This window comes from Canis aureus, chromosome 18 (genome assembly GCF_053574225.1).
Source record: "Canis aureus isolate CA01 chromosome 18, VMU_Caureus_v.1.0, whole genome shotgun sequence".
In the NCBI taxonomy this organism is placed as follows: Eukaryota; Metazoa; Chordata; class Mammalia; order Carnivora; family Canidae; genus Canis; species Canis aureus.
The window spans coordinates 31,761,188-31,777,007 of NC_135628.1; the positions used below are offsets into that span (position 1 = coordinate 31,761,188).

General features: G+C 34.4%; 1 protein-coding gene across 8 annotated transcripts in view; it reads left to right on the plus strand.

Moving 5' to 3' along the window:
• DGKB (diacylglycerol kinase beta) overlaps positions 1–15,820 on the plus strand; it is a 695,680-nt gene that overhangs the window by 299,190 nt on the left and 380,670 nt on the right. The window lies entirely within an intron of this gene.

Sequence of the window (15,820 nt, forward strand, 5' to 3'; positions counted from 1 at the left end):
GTACTATGACAGTTACTATTATTTTCAAGAAAAATGTAATGTATTTGATCTATAAAAGCCCTCCTATTATTTTTTATATAAATATGCATAATAATGTTTTTAACAGCTTTACTGTCATGTAACTTACATACAACCTAATTCACCCTTTAAAGTAAACCTTTCAACAATTTTACTAAATACAGCCAATTTCAGAGGATTTTCATTACCTAAACAAGAATACTCATGCCCATCTGTAGTCGATTCTGGCTTCTTCCCTCAGCTCTTAGCAACAACTAATCTTTCTTCTAAGTTCTACCTTTTGTGGATATTTCATATAAGAAATTATACGTATATCATATAGTCTTTTACATCTGGCTTATTTCACTTCACATAATATTTTTGAAGTCACCCATATGAACTGTGTGAATACTGTATTCTCTTTTAATGATAAGTAGTATCCCACTATGTGGACATATCACATATTGTTTAGCCATTCACTGGTTAATGGACATTTAGATTGTTTTGAGTCTTTGAATATTATAAATAATGCCATTCTCTTGCGTCCCTTTAGTGTATTTAATGTGTGTTTGTTTTGGTTAATATACTTTTTAACTCCATAATTTCCAGTTGGTCCTCTTTTTATAATTTCTAGATTTTTAATTAGTATTTTCTATTTAAAGAGCCATTATTATTATATTTTCCTTTGTTCATACTCTAGTTCTTTTGACATGTTTAAAATAGCTTTTGTGAAGTTTTTGTCTGCTAAGTTCAACATCTGAAACTTGTCAGAGAGTTTAATAATATCTGAACCACATCTAAGACAATTTTTCTGCAATGTATGTGCCACAGTTTGGAATCCCTCTGTATGTCTGCTAATTTTTTTGTTGAGAACTAGATATTTTATATAATTTATTGTAAGAATTTGGATTTGGATCCACTTACAGTGGTTATGGTCGTCTCTGTGTTTGCTAAGTGACTTGTGGACACTAATTATGTGGAGCCTTTCTCTCCTGGAGTATATGGGTACTGTTAACTCAGTTTTGCTTTTTTTTGTCTTTTTAATTCTTGTTTTTATCTTAATCCTGGCCTCCTAGGGATCACCCCTGTGTTAGCATGATTGATCAGTTTGTGCTCAGTAAGTTTGAGCCAGTACGTCTTCCTCCCTTTGCCACTGGATCTGTGTGTTCATTGTTGAATACCCAAAAACTTTAAGCATTCAGCTTTTAATATGGGCTGACCCTTATTTTGTCTCTTTTGCTCATGTATAAGAATTCACACTTAAGCCAAACATGTATAGACTATTAGGACCCATTTTGGTCTTTTCTGAACAGGTGTGCAGCCTTGCACACACATATAACCTTTTAGACAGCCAGGAATATGTAGTAAATTATCAAGGCCCATTATGGCTATCTCATTCCCAAGATCTATGGAATTTCTGGCTAGTTGGAAAGTTAGTTGTTTGCCTTAATCAGTTTTGCAGACTCAGGCAAGCTGTGACACTGGCTTTCCTTATCCATTTGCCACTGAGATTGCTCTTGTTTTAGATAACTCTCTGGGTCATGGAGTTTTTCTACTTTCCACTCCAAATCAAATCAGTTTCCCTGACAGTGAAGGTGCTTGCTTTCATGGCTTGTCCTACCCTGAGGTTTCGTAGATTTTCTTGATTGAACACTTCAAATTTTGTAAGCTTTTAGTCAGTTTCCAGTGGTCCCCACAGCAGATAATTCTTCCCCCCTCACAGGAGATACTTGCAATGTTTGCACATACATTTGATTGTCATGACTGAAAGGGGATTGCTACTGGCAGCTCGTGGATAGAGGCTGCTAACACTCCCAGTACACAAAGCAAGCCCCTAAACACACAAGAAAAAATTATATAGCTCAAAATTTCAATAGTGCTGAGTTGAGAAACTGATATAAAGAAAGAGATGTAATAAATGCAGAACTCAAGTTGTTGAAAAAGGAGAAATAGCTAAAACCCAAAGAAATGAGAGGGGTAACTAATAAAAATAAGGTGGGAAATATAGCAAAGAATAAGAAAAAATAGAGAATGTTGGCAAAACCAAATACTGGGTTATTGAAAAGACTTGATCCAGGTCTATTGCAAAATTGATTTCATAAAATTATTGTAAAGAGAATTGCAAACAAACAATGTAGAGTGAAAAACACCAGAAAAACAAAAGATAAAACCCATAAATACAAAATGTGATATCCTAATTTAAAATATATTAGGATTACATATGAAGAATAGCAAAAATGCCAAATATAAAGACAGCTTAAATATTCAATGGTATCCCATTATTGCAATAATAATCAATGGATTTCTAAAAACAGCAATAAAAAACTTAAAATATCTAAGAATTAATAAAGAATATCCAAGAGCTACATATACAAAATGTTATAACTCTCTACAGAGACATAAGGGATCAGAACAGAGACATTTCCTATTCTTAGGTGAGATAGCTTAATATAATATATAAATTAATTTACACATTTAACCTATAACTAATGTAGAGCTGGATTTTATGACAAACTTGAAAAATTTACTCTAAATGCATATGACAAAGAAAGTCAATTTTAATAAAAAGAAGTTGGAGAACTGTTTTACCAAATTAGACATGTCACAAGTGGATTGGAAATGAAAATAGAATGGTATCATGAAATGAAGAGATGAATGAATTAGAGTAGAGAGACACATAACTGAAATCAGTATAAATGTGGCACAAGATTCACTGGAAAAATCATAGATTGCTTAGTTTAGATTGCAAATTGCTTAATGTTTAAAAATTAGTTTCCCAGGAAGAGAAAATTTTGTTAGAACTCTACTTTACATTACATACGTAATCACAAGATATATTAAAGTATTAAATTTGAAATGCAAACTTTAGAACCTAATAAAATAATATATAATAAAATATATTTATGATTTTGAAGTAAACCAGAACTAAATAAATAATGTAGATTTTAATTGAGCTTATTTTAAAATGGTCTTGTTTCATTTGATTTGGAGACTCTTTCAGTGAGTAAAACATCAGAAGGAGGGGTATTTAGTCATCCCTCCCTGGGACTGGCTTCCCAGTGGGCCAAAGACTCAACACTCAGGGTTACAATCAGAGCAATCAAAGGGTTCAAGTGTTGGCTGCCATTCAGTAAGGCCACCTTCTATTTAGCAACTTGTATTTCTGCCTCAATCAGTAAATCCAAAAAACAATAAAATGAAATGAATTATTTATCTCAAGCTATTCCTGAATATATAAGAAGTGTGGAATTAGAGTATGGAAAGGATGAGGGGACATTTCAACTTTTTGTTATTGCCAGAATGGGAAAGATTAAGATGGCATACACTTTGTACTTGAAATTAGCTCTTGGAACCTCACTACCTGCTAGTTACAAGGTGATCTCAAAGTTTGACAATACTGTCATGGTTTCCATTATTTCAACTATTTCCCTCCATTTATTGACCCTCCATTTATTCCCTCCATTTATTTATTTATTATTTAAGTGTTTTACACTTTACACACTGCTTCAAATTTTTAGAAAAACCTATGATGGAAAGACATAAATATTTTCTTCATATACATTATTATATACCCCTTGTATTAGAGTGGGTTGAGTATTGGCACAAACAATCCCAAAATATCAGTGGTCTGACAATTAAAAATTAGTTCTTCCCTCACATAATACAACAGCACAGGTTAATATTTGGGGCGAGGTTCTAGTCCATTTGGCCAGTCAGTGACCGAGGCTCCTTCCATCTTGTGGCACCACACTGTAACTACTCAGCACCCTATCTAGTCAAAAACTGAGTGACAAAGAAAGAGTAGGTTGTAGGAAGAGGATATTTATGGGCCAGGTCTGGAAAATGTTCCATTCATAACCCCTTGGTTATATTTTAATCATTTAGCTGTGCCTAATTTTAAGGAAGCTGGGGAAGGAACTCTGTCTGGCTAGGAAGAAAAGGGAAATTGGTAAATAACCAGCCCATTTCTGCTAATCCCTTTTGTGTAATACTTTTCAATATTAGCCAAAACAATTGGAAATAATCTTCAAATCATAATTAACTCTGAAAATAGATATTCTTGTACAGTGGTTGTCCTTCAATAACAGCATAATTTTAAAGCACCTACTATGTGCCAAATACTGTTTGAGGATTGGCAGTGAACTAGATAGAAGAAATCTTTGTAATCGCTAACTTTACATTAATAGTAAGGTGAGAGAGAATTGTCACGAAAGGCCGAATAGCTGGAAATTAGAAGCACAGATTATAGAAATTAATAAAAAGCAACTGGTATTAATAAAAACCATCCTGATTTTGCACTTGAAAAAACTATAGACAATCTCAAAAATCCCAGGAAGAAAACTGTCCACACGCTGCATCACCACCATATCACATATGCCATTACTTTTATCCTCATAGTTGATTCTTCATTTGTTTAATTAATAAACAAAACTAAGCCCCCCACCCCTTTTTTTGGGTCAGGAATTACAGGAATGAGTTGAAGATATCACTTCATTATTAGAACTTGAGAGTTTAACGGTAGAGAGAAGCCTTAAAAAACAAATGCACAAATACAGATTTTGTTTTCAGAATTATGATAAATTCAGTGAAAGAAAACTAAGTTATTATGAGCTAGAATAAGGACAACTTTAGATCTCATGGCCAGGGAAAGACTAGAAAAGAAGATGCATTTAAGAAAACATCTGAGGAATACACAAGTGAGCTGGCCACTAAAGAGATGGACAGAGCAGCAAGCAGGTGTAACTATAAGTGAAGAGATTGAGGTGAGAAAAACTTGATGTGTTCAAAGACCTGAAAGGTCTGTGTGCCAAAACATAGTGAGGAAGGTAGAGGTGAATGACAAAAAAGGGCTGTAGCAGAGGTGGCTGCTGCCAAGTCTTGAAGACTCTTGGAAGCCAAAGTGTGGTGTTTGTCTTGGAACCAAAAGGGACCATTAAGTGATTTAATAATTATAATGAGGAAATGAAGTAGTCCAATTTAAGTACAACAGGAGCTCTTCTACACATTTAACAGAAAGGTAAAGTGTCATAAAAATGATGCATAGTATTTTAAATATTTTAACTTAAAACTTATAATAAATATGATTGAATTAGCCAATCTTCCCTCATAGGCCAGGCTAATATCATTTCTTTGAATATGGATCTGGAGTTCTACAACGTCGGTCCTTTGTAAGTCACATTCCATACTAATCCATCCAAAATTTCCATTTGTAGTTTCTTTTATGTGGAATAAAAATCCAAAAGACACTTAAAATGCAATCTGAGTATAAGATCGGTCTAGATTTTTACAATAGTTAAATGCTTTTTAATGATTTTTCTTGCAGGTAATTTTCTAGCAAAGATTATATAATTCTACAGCAGTTTCAGCATTGCATTTATATCAAATCTACCCACATCTTCATTTTTATATAGAACAAAATCATTTTCTGCCTGTAATCATATTTTGCCTTTTATATAGCATGCGATTAAATTATGTAATTATAATAAAAAACGAAAATTGGTATAAACAGTGTTGGAAACAACAAAAATCATTCTTGGTAAGTGTAAACCTCAAAATGTGGAACTACAAACATGCAGGTTTACCAAAAAGTCATAGCTGAGAGGGACTAGAACTGAATTACAGGGCTGCTTTTCAGTATCCTCAGTTGAGGGATGTTGGCATGCTGGCCTGTGGGCCTGTGGACTGGATAGGCATGTCCCCCTCAGTGTCCGGAGCAGGCAGGGCAACTCCCAGACCTCTGCTAAGAGTATACATGGCTGCTTTCCAATCCCCAGACTGCACTTGAAGAAGTCAACTCCACTCTCTACTCACTGTCTTCAGGCACCCCAGTTAGGGAGTCTAAGACTCTCTCAGAGCTTTTCTATAGATGGCCCAGTCCCCACATGTTGGGGCGGGGAGAGGGAGCTAATTCTTGATTGTAGGCCTTCTCTCCATCTGCAAATCCTGGCTGGCTATTGAGAGGCTTCTGTGTGTTTTCCCTAGAGCAGTGCCCTGGAATCCTGAAATTTGTGTGCCTTCCTGTAATACTGCAGAGTTGACCTGGCAGTCTGCACATGCTCAGGGACTGGTGGCCCAGGCTCCCTACCCCGCCTCAGCCCCGGCCCCCATCCAGTCCCCACACAAGAGCAAGCTCCCTGGGGGAGTGCTGTTGGGACAAGGTGTTGTGGGTGCGCCTTGGGCCACTTGGGGTTTCCCCAGTTGAGGTTTAACAAACTGCTTGTGGGCAGACCTGATGTGTCCGTGCTTTGAAGGTTCCATACTTTTCTGCTGAGTTCCAAGTGCATTTTGGCTCTGAGGCCTTGCCTCTCCTTCCTGCTCCCAGCCTCCATCACCAGCCAGCTGGGCCAATGCTCTCAGTATTCTGGGTAAGGCAAAAAAGAAGTGGCGTGTCCTGCAGTGGGGGCAAGGCTGGGGAAACTGCACCCTCACAACACTCTCTGGTGAGAGAAATCTCCCTGCTGAGGGTCCTCGCTGTTGGTTCTTGGGGGAGGGGAGTGCGGATGAAGTCAATTGTTCTTCTTGCCCTCCTCCCTCTATTTTCGGATTTTTTGCTCTGCTGTTGTGCCAAAACTTCACTGGACTGACTCCCACAAAGGTACTCCTCTATCAGTGGTTGTCATTTTCAGTGTTCTGGGGGCAGGTGTGGGGCTGGGGGCTGATAACTGAAAACTCTTATTCTGTCTCTTGGTGCTATTACTCTCCAAGAATATGTTGATTTTTTTTTTTTTAACAGAAAGAAATTAAATACACAGCATAAAAGTTTGAAGATATAACTACAACTATGGAAAATATTTAAATAATTGTAAGAGTATGTGATTTTCATCTTTATGTCATTAAACTTTATCATGTGCAAGAAATTGAATATTTTGCATTCAAATACAAATATCTGAAATTTGCTGAAAAGAGTAGCAAATCTAAGCTAGTTAGTAGTTGTCAAACTTAAGTATATATTAGAATCAGCTGAAAGGCTTGCTTTGAGCTATGAGCATTATACCCTGTCTTTCTATTTCATTAGGTCTGAGATGGAGCCCAAGAATTTATGGTTCTAACAGGTTCCCAGATGTTCCCAGTATTGCATTTCTAGGATCATGCTTTGAGAAACCCCCAGCTCTAAAAATGTAGACAAAGACAAAAAAGTAAAATGTAGTAAAATAACTGCTTTAGTAGTACTGTTGCCATTTAAGATGATCTTGCACAGGAAACAATTATTATAAGTTATTTCAGAATATATACTAAAATGAGGATGTCTAGGTGGCTCAGTTGGTTAAACATCCGACTCTTGGTTTTGGCTGAGGTCATGATCTCAGGGTGGTGACAACAAAAGCCCTGTGGTAGGACTCCATGCTCAGCAGGGAGTCAGCTTGAGATTCTTTCCCTCTTCCTCCCCTCCATTCACATGCTTTCTCTCTCAAATAACTAAATTAAAATCTTAAAAAAATAAAGATATTAAAATGGAATATTTTCTCATTCATTTTACATAGCTTGCAAATCTCAATATCAGTACTTCATAAACAACCCCAAAAAAGAAAATATACATGTGAATATAAATGCTACAGTTACAAACAACATAATTAGCAAATAAATTTAAGTATTATATTTAATGACTAAAATCTATTGACTAAGATTTTAAGAAAGCCAAATGGATAAATATTAGCATAATTATTTAATTTAAGGAAAAACCAGGTTTGTCATTTTTCATGATTAAAAACTTGACAATATGTAAAACCTTTTCTACAGATTAATAGTTAATATCATATTAATAGGGGCATACTAAAGGCATTCCAAATAAAATCAAGAAGAATACAGGATTTTTCCTTTTTTTTTCCTTTTAAAGATTTCATATTTATTTATTTGAGAGAGAAAGAACACGAGTAGTACAGGACGGAGAGGGAGAAGCAGTCTCCCCGAGTGGGAAACCCAACTTGGGACCCCCTCTCGGGACCCTGGGATCATGACCTGAGCTGTAGGCAGACACTTAACTGACTAAGCCACCCAGGTGCACTTTAGGAATTTTTCTATCACTACTTAGTTAACACTTTTAGAAAAGTGAGCTAATTTAATGTAAACAAATTTTAAAAAGTTATACATGTTGAAAAGTAAGAGACAAGATTACTATTATTTAAAAGTTATATGGTGATATAGTAGACATGCATAAACTAAAAATTAGTAAATCAATATAGGGTGCCAAATACTAGATAAAGGTACAAAAAATATGACCATGTAGCTGTCCTTTATGAAATTACCAGTTAATATATTAATATAAATACAATTTAGTCAAAAACATAATTTAGTTTAAAATATCAGATAACTATAAAATAGCAAAATTTATATTTTATTTTATTTTTTATTTTTGCAAAATTTATATTTAATAAGAAAAGTATCCAGCCTATATGGAGAAAACTAATTTTATTCAAAATTATAAACTAAGTCCTGAATAATAAAAATTCATCTCATGTTCCTACCTGGGAATATTTAATACTATTAAGAGATCAAGTCTCCTTAAATTAATTTATACATTTAGTCTATTGCTACTGAGAATTCTTATAGATTACTAGAAGTTGTTTTGATAAATGGTAATATACAATTGGAAATACTGTCTTTATAAATTTTTTTGAATAACAATTAATATCCTATAATGGCCAGTTTTCTTGCTGTGTACAAAATACTACCAAGTTACTGTAACTAAAATATAGTGGCAAAAAACAGATAAATACAAGGCAATATAAAAAATTAGATCAAAAAATTATATCGCTACATTGCAGGGGTTTTAATATTTGTTTTGTGTTGAATTTTCAGATCATTGGGTAAGAATTAAATGCATAATAACTTAGGTTGCATAACTGCTTACTAACTGAATGAAGATAAATTATATTCCTCTTCATATCCATGTGAAATATACGTCAAATAGATAAATTATAAATTGATGTAATACTCTTAATGGATATTAGAAGAAAATATGGAAGTGTACTGCTTAGGATAAGAGAAAACTGTCTCAGGCAAACAGGAAACTTAAAACCCATAAAAGCAAAGGAAATTACAATTACTTTTCATAACCTTTCATTTAAAAAAAAAAGTTAAAATTCATTAACAGTTAAACGTCAATGAAAGTATTTTCAGCACAAGCAATAAATATGGGGTTAAACAAAAATAGGAATTCTTACTAAAAAATAAGCATCTAATAAAAAATCTACTAAGATTGTGAGCATTATAAGAATAGCCAGATGAAAAGATTCCAAATGTTATTAGTTTACAAGGAAATGCAAAGTTATGCAGTAGGTATCATATTTTGTCTTTCAGACTATTAAAATTCACAAAGATTGATAATATATGATGTTGATAGTATGTACAAAAAATAGGCACATTTGGAATTTTGTGATTGGTAAATTTAATCTTTGGAGAATAATTTGATTGCATTTGTTAAAATTCAAAATGAGAATAACTTTTGAAGCATCAATCCCATTTCTAAGAATCCATTCTACAGAAATAAATGATACAAAAGCCTAAGCTACATCAATTATATATAATGACATACAATTGTGAACAACCTACAAGTCTATCAATTTTTAGATATTATACAACAGGAAAAGAGGTCCCAAAAGTAAAATGTTAAATCACAAAAGCAAATTGTCCATAAGTAAGAACTGTTTCTTTTATTTTTCTTTTGTGATGGGGATGATTTAGAGGTTTCCTTAAGGAAGTTGTGAGATTGAGTTATGGACTCCAAGAGCTCTCACAACAATACATAGCACCAATACTTAATAATTAGTAATGATGATGGTGACAAAATATGAATGGTTTTATATAGCTCTGGGTCTAAGAGCTTATAAGAGTCAGTAAATAGGAACACCTGGATCAGTCAAACATCCAACTCTTGATTTCTGCTCAGGTTATAATCTCAAGGTTATGAGATAAAGCTTCTTGCTCAGCAGGGAATCTGCTTGAGATTCTCTCCCTCTGTCCCTCCCTCTGTGTCTCTATCTCAAATAAATAAATAAATATTTTAAAAAGGAGTAAGTAAATATATGTTCAAAATATTAACTTCTGGAGTGTGGAGGTATGGAAAGGGAAATGAAACTTTCTCTTCTTAATATAATTCAAAAATATCATGGGACAATGGGTAATCATTAGAATCTCACAGGATGGAGGCACCTGGGTGGCTCAGGCCATTAAGTGTGTGCTTTCAGTTCAGGTCATGATCTCAGGGTAATGGGATCGAGCCCCAAGACAGGCTCCCTGCCCAGCAGTGAGTTTGTTTCTCCCTTTCCTTCTCCCTCTGCCCTTCTACCAGCTTGTGCACATGCTCTTGCTCTCTCTCTCTCTATCAAATAAGTAAATAAATAAAATTCTTTAGGAGCGGCTGGGTGGCTCAGTCAGTTGAGCGGCTGCCTTAGGCTCAGGTTGTGATCCCAGGGTCCTCGGATTGAGCTCACATTGGGCTCCCTGCTCAGTGGAGAGTTTGTTTCTTCCTCTCCCTCTGCAGCTCCCCCTTTGGTGCTCTCTCACTCTCTCTCTCTGTCAAATAAATAAATAAATTTTAAAAATCTCTTTAAAAATAAATAATAAAAATAAGTTATTTAAAATTTCACAGGATTATTAACATGTATTTAAGTGTTTTCAAACCTACTACAATGATACTTAAATTCTCATTCAAATTCACTTCTGACCTGCTTTCTATCTTCACCTCTTATAGAATTTAATAATTATTTGAGATTTGGTGTGATTTTATTTGCTTAGGTCACATTTTAAGTGGATAGATCCTACTATAATTGCTATTCTATTGATTTTTTTTTTACTTTGCACATTGTTATGTCTCATTCATTGTACAGCAATTTCATTTTGTTTATGTGAATAGCCATTGTGTTGTGAACACTCTTCTAAACATTCTATGATGATAACATGGAAATCAGTATTGGAAAATAGGGCAGGCAAAACTTGAGTTCTCATTTAGTCACCATTTTCCTAAGGAGTGAGACAAAAGGTGTTATTTTCCAATAGTGATACATGTTATGAAAGAAAAGATCAGATACTGTGATCGAAAGTGACTTAGAGAGTCACATAGCATCTTTATTTTACCTTGCCACGTCTATTTTATAGCCGGAAGTTTATACTTTTTGAACGCCTTCACCCATTTGCTCCTCCAGCAACCATCAATCTGTTCTCTGGATTTATGAGCTTGGTTTTTTGTTTGGTTTTGTCTTTTTTTTTTTTTTTTTTTTTTTTTAGGTTCCACATATAAGTGAGATCATATGTATTTGTTTTAATCTGTTTGACTTATTTCACATAGCACAATGTCAAGGTCCATTTGTTTTTGCAAATGGCAAGATTCCATTCTTCTTCATCACTGAATAGTATTTCATTATCCGTGCGTGCGCGCGTGTGTGTGTATATACATTTTTTTTTTTTATCCGTTCACCCATTGATGGACACTTAGGTTGTTTTCATATCTTGGCTATTGTAAATAACACTGCAGTGAACACGGGGGTACATGTGTCTTTTTGAATTAGTGTTTTATTACATTTACTTCTTAATCTGCCACATTCTCTTCATGCCCTTCAATGCCCTTTGGGGATTGGGCCTTATACATCCCAAGGGTCTCAAGGCCCTCAGTATTAGCCTTAAGACCACTGGCACATTAATTTAATTTTCCAGCTTTCTGCTTTTGTTGATAGCTGGTTTTCCCAGTTCATTAAAACATTGACCCTGACTTCTCATGCTTTTGTCATTTTGGCTTTGGACTGGAGTGTCAATTTCTGGATAAAATGCTGATGGGAATCCCACACATCTGGTAACAATAGAATCCATGCTCCATGCTTGCTTTCTGTTCAAAAGTATTCACTTTCCCAACAGCACAAAAAGCAAGAGATATTACATATTTAATATGCAAGAAGTATAGTTCAAATTAATAGCAGATGCCTCCTAGACAACACACAAAGTATTTTAAGCCCCTTCATGCATCATTTTTTTCCTGCCCTATGATATATCGTTCACCTAGGCAACACATGCAGTATTGAAGTAAGGAAGGTATTACCTTCTAAAATACTGAATTATGGTTTAGTGCTACTTAGTATTTTAGTCCCAAAGGAGTTTATCCATTAGTTCATTCCACAAATACTGACTGCCTGCCTGATCTGACTCCTGGGATAAGCATTATAGTAGATACAAAGATGAACATTATGCCAGAAAGAAGTGTTAATTCCAGTATATTGGAGGCAAAATATTAGACAAATGTATCTTTGCTTGAAGGTGAAATTTAAAAAAAAAGTAATTGTTCAGGGAATTTTTTCCCTTAAACTATTAGCATATTTATCCTGTTATTGTAAAGTTATAATATTAAGTTATTGTAAATACTGTAATTATTTATTGTAAAAAATTATTTCGTCCTACAGAAATATAAAGGATTTTTAGGGCATATGTCAACAACTTCCTTACTGTTCTGTAATTAGAGCATCAAGGTATCATAAACCAAAACACAAACATCTGTATTACCTTTCAAATTAATTTGTGAAGAAAAAATATAAGACTCTATTTGAAGCGTAACAATAATAGTATGACTTAGTGTTTCAACCATAATAAATGTTAAAATAATGAAAAATTTAAGTAAACTGATTTCTTACAGAGTGTAACTGTAAGAAGATCATTTTTGCACCCGAGAATATGCATAATTATGCGTAATTAAAACCTATGAATTATCTTTCTCACCGCCTAGGTCTCTGAGGTTGAGTCTGAAAAGCCCATGGATAATATCCATGGAAATGCTTCCACCAACATAAATTATATTTGGCTTGCTGACATAGATAGATACTCTGCCACAGAATAGTGCTCATGTAAGACCATCTTAGCCCAATTCTGTTTTCCTTACATAGAGTATTGATTTTGTAGCAGCTGTTAATCATCCCAGTAAGTTCCAATTTGGACACTCTTCAACACAGAAGTCAGCACTGTGAGCAGAAACAAGCAAGGCAATAAGAATTTCAAAGGCTTCTGGAAGGGTCCTCCGATTTTTGTAGAACATATCCAGAAACAAATTAGTATCACACACTGTGTAAAAAGTGAAAGCCAACATGAAAATGAAAACCTTATCCACATCAGTACATCTGAAAATGAAAATGGGTCTATACTCACTGTGGAATTATTCTCCGCGTCTGGAAGAAATCTGACAAAGACAAGTGGACTTTTAGTGCACCCTATACATCACCACCCAAATGTTCTATCAAATAGATATTTGCATGGTTATGATTTAATATCCTTCAGCCTTACTCAGTCACTGAGAGCCTCTTATTCCGCCAGTGTAGGAAAAATATGACTGCTTAATTCTCATAACCATAAATTTCAAGTTAGTGGAATAGTTACCAATCAGAATTCCTTTAGCATCAGCCCTTTCTTACATTACATATTTTCTTATGCCTTTATTGAAAATACAAAGGAAATAACTGTAGAAATTTAGTTATGATCACAGGCTGGATAGGAACATAGAGTTCTTTGTCTGGTCCTGAAATCAATAAAATTGGGTTTGAACATGATCAAAATCTGTTTTTTTCAATCTTATTTTCTTTGATTTGTCCACTTCATCTACCTCTTTATTATAAACATTATATAATTTCAAAGCTACCACCTTTAAACTTTTTGGCTAATTCTGTTGGTCTAAAGATAATTCCATTGCAATACAGACAAGAATAATTATGTGATTTCTAAATGAGGAACTTGGATTATGTATTTGAGAAATTAAAAGTTAATCAAATAAAGATTATAACTCTCATTGTAGAAAGACGTTGTTTTGAAATGCATTTTTCCCCATTTTGTGACAAGAAGAAATTTAGAATGACTTTAATGCTATACTTGTATAAAGTGTTTTTCCTGTAAAGTCAACTTCATATTTCTGTTGAAAGTTGCTGTCTCCTAGGACATTTGCTACTGAAATAGGTTATTTATATCAAGAGAGTTTAATGTTCTTTGAATGGTCAATCACAGAAAGATTAGTAATCTCAAATACTTGATAATTTTGGGATCCCTGGGTGGCGCAGTGGTTTAGCGCCTGCCTTTGGTCCAGGGCGCAATCCTGGAGTCCCGGGATCGAATCCCACGTCGGGCTCCCGGTGCATGGGGCCTGCTTCTCCCTCTGCCTATGTCTCTGCCTCTCTCTCTCTCTCTCTCTGTGTGACTATCATAAATAAATTAAAAAAAAATACTTGATAATTTTACCTTAAAACAGTTTATTTTACTTACGGAATTTTAATGCAAATAATTCCAACCATTTTCTTACAATTACAATAGTGTTTCTCTTTTGCTGGCCAGGCCACATTAAACTGCTTAGTAAATTATTTTTAGAAAAATACGTAACTGCTTTACTGAATGATAAATTATTCACTAAGCATCAGATAGAAAACATTGGGATTTTTTTTCAAACAGCTCCATCATTTAAAAACCAATAGTGGAGGGCACCTCGGTGGCTCAGTGGTTGAGTGTCTGCCTTTGGCTCTGGTCAAGATCCCGGGGTCCTGGGATTGAGTCCCACATCAGGATCCCCACAGGGAGCCTGCTTCTCCCTCTGCCTATGTCTCTGCCTCTCTATCATGAATAAATAAATACAATATTTAAAAAAAATAAATAAAAACCAATAGTGGATACTAGAATTTGATTTTACCCTATAAACTAAAAACCCAAAACTAGATTATCAAATCAGAGGCTGAAACAAAATTGTTGTTGATATTTTATTAATAAAATTGCAAAATATTGTTCCTTTATTAAGCAGTTGATTGTTATATTTTTCCTTTGCCTCTTTTTCCTCACCAGGTAAAAACTTTTTTAAATGTTCAGACTCAATACTTTGGAGTTATTTTTCCTCTATTTTCTTTGTCACTCAAAAAAGTTTATGGTGGGTTTTGATTATTAACAAGAATATCTGATTTTTGAAGATGACATAATGCAAGGTTTAATTAAAACGAAATACAAAATATTAGACTCTTAAAATATATAAAATATTTAGAGAAATACTAAAATGGAAAACATATCAAATATTTTTTTAATCTTGATTCCTATCTAATTTTGAGTATTAAACAATTATATTTAGTTGCCACTGCTTCATCACCCTTTTGCTGAACCAATGCAAACTGGCTGTACTTACTCTCTCCCATACCACTTTGCTAAATCTTCTCTGACTATTCTCACTCTTGATCTTCAAATTTACCATTCCAGTAACACAATCTCTCAATATTTTGCTGCACTTAACCTTGCATTGTTTTCTATTTCCTCCATTTCTTGTCTTCCTTGGGCTCCCTCAGACGCCTAGACAGCCTTGCTTCTACTGGCCCACTGTTTCATACAGATGAATTCCAAAGTCTTTACCATGTTCCAGCCTTTCTTCCTCTCCATTTTGAATTCTGCTTTTAGTTTCCAAAATCTTTTTCTTGACTCTGTTGCTTGCTCATGTCATCAACTCTGGATGAAACTGACCACTGTCATCTTCCCCTCCTCTAATTTTACCCAAATATATTCACTCATTCTTGTTCACAAATTATAAGGTTAGCTGCTGTCCATATTTGAGTAATTAACTCTGGCTGCTCTTCTTTACAAAAAAAGTCTTTCCTAATCTACCAAATTGGGTTTGCCAAACCTCTTTGGTACCTCATATTGCTCTTCACATATCTTTATTTCACGTTAATCACATTTCCACTTTATAGTAATCTGTTTGTATTTTTTCCCCTAACATCTGAGCTCCTTGAGATCAGGAGTGTAAGTTTTCAAGTATGCTTAGTCTCTGCACATACATCAGCATATAGCAGTTCTCAGCAGATATTAAATGATCATTTATTATGCATGAATAAAT